Source organism: Poecilia latipinna, unplaced genomic scaffold, assembly GCF_001443285.1.
Source record: "Poecilia latipinna isolate Pla-1442-1.1 unplaced genomic scaffold, P_latipinna-1.0 Scaffold3583, whole genome shotgun sequence".
Taxonomy (NCBI): domain Eukaryota; kingdom Metazoa; phylum Chordata; class Actinopteri; order Cyprinodontiformes; family Poeciliidae; genus Poecilia; species Poecilia latipinna.
In genome coordinates, this window is record NW_015116199.1 from 44,887 (window position 1) to 46,701 (window position 1,815).

Sequence of the window (1,815 nt, forward strand, 5' to 3'; positions counted from 1 at the left end):
GCATCCACCTGAATAATATGTAGTTGCGCCCCTGCACCAGGGTCCTCATGTACAAAAGAGTGCGCAGTTTTCACACTAGAAATTGGCGTACGGACAAATTTAGAAAATGCGGAGCACAAAAAAATTCTGATGTATAAAGCAGTGCGCTCACACGTGCTGCGCACCTTTACTTTATAAATCTTAATTTCCAGGAAATAGAGCAGCTGCTGGTCCACCCTGTCACCACCCATAAATACATTAGTATAAAAACTCAGAAGTCTGCCATCACGTGAAGCAATAACCATGGCAACAGTTCTTGCTTGCAGCAGTATAAGTATTTATAATAGTAATCATTACATATTTTATTTAAAAAGGTGCTTTCAGGGCACAAGATCACCTCACAAAAATAAAAATAATACATTACAAAGAAAAAAATCCAAATAGAAAAAAAAAAAAAAGAAAAATAGATTCAAATGGAAATTCTTGTTTGAAGAGCAGAGCATTCAGCCAGGATTTAAAGACAGACAGCGTGTCAGAAAGTCCTTTAGTTGAGTGGGGAATGTGGACTTTTATTCTAAATAGATAACTTGTGTGCATCAGTTGCACATTTACAGAATAGAGATTCTTTCTGTCCATAAAGGCACATTCATAAAGTGGGTACGGCTCGAATGAAGGATGACCGTCTTCCCTGCAGCAGCTCCAGCTGCACCAGTAATGCACGAATCCGTCTTTAAGCTTTGAACAGAGCTAAATGCTCATAAACCATCATCATTTCCCAGCAGATCAATATGATCTCTGAACACACACTCCCTCCCGATCATCAATGTTCTCCATCAGTCAAAGGGCTCCACAATTACGCGACACACCTTTGAGCAGCTTAAGAATAATCAAATCTGTCTTCTTTGGAGTTAAACTCCTGATCTGACTCCATTTTCTTTTTCAGTGAGAATGAAAGAGCACAGTTACACATTTATCCATCCATCCATCCATTTTCTGCACACCCTTGTCCCTAGTGGGGTTGGGAGCAGTTACATATTTATGTGACAGAAAATGAGGAAATGTACTAGTTAGAGCTAAGTGAGGTTTATTTACACTCCTTTTGTTTTTATTTAATTTATTTAATGTGTGTGTTATGTTGTCTGAGGATAAATGTGGTTCAGTTTCACCATTTACGTTTAAACAGTAAAAGAATAAAATCATGAACAGCTTTGGGTTTGATGCTCTTTGGGTTCAGTCACACTGAATGGAGTCAGATTTCAGTGCATTTAGGTGAGTTTTGGTGCTTTGTAGTTTGTTACTGTCCACAAAAATTTTCACGGCAGGTTCATTTTTTATATATGACTTGTGGGTAAAATATGGCAACGCACATATTTTGTGCGTATGCATGCTTTATACATGCGCTCCCATAAACTGTTCTCTACTTACTAGCACAAAACCTCATAAAAAGGAGATAAAGTACCGTTTTTTGGTGTAGAGATATGAAAACATGGGCCGATAATTAGAGATGTGCCGATCGATCGGCCACCGATCATAATCGGACGATTTCCGTGAAAAAGTGTATGATCGGTGATAGCCGATCACGGTCTCTTGTTGCCGATCACAAAAACCGATCACCTGCATCTCATTTCGCAGCCTGCCTTTGCAGCTGGTCTCCTCTTTCCTTCGTACTGCGCAAACGCGTAGCAACAAATCCTAAGCGATGTGAAACTATAACGCACTGAGTGAATGGAGAAGTTTGTGGTGGAAAATTACCTCGGGGTCGGGGCTGAAGCACGTCAAAATGCATCCACACGACAAAATCTAATATGGCATATTGACGGAGTTTGGCTACATCGA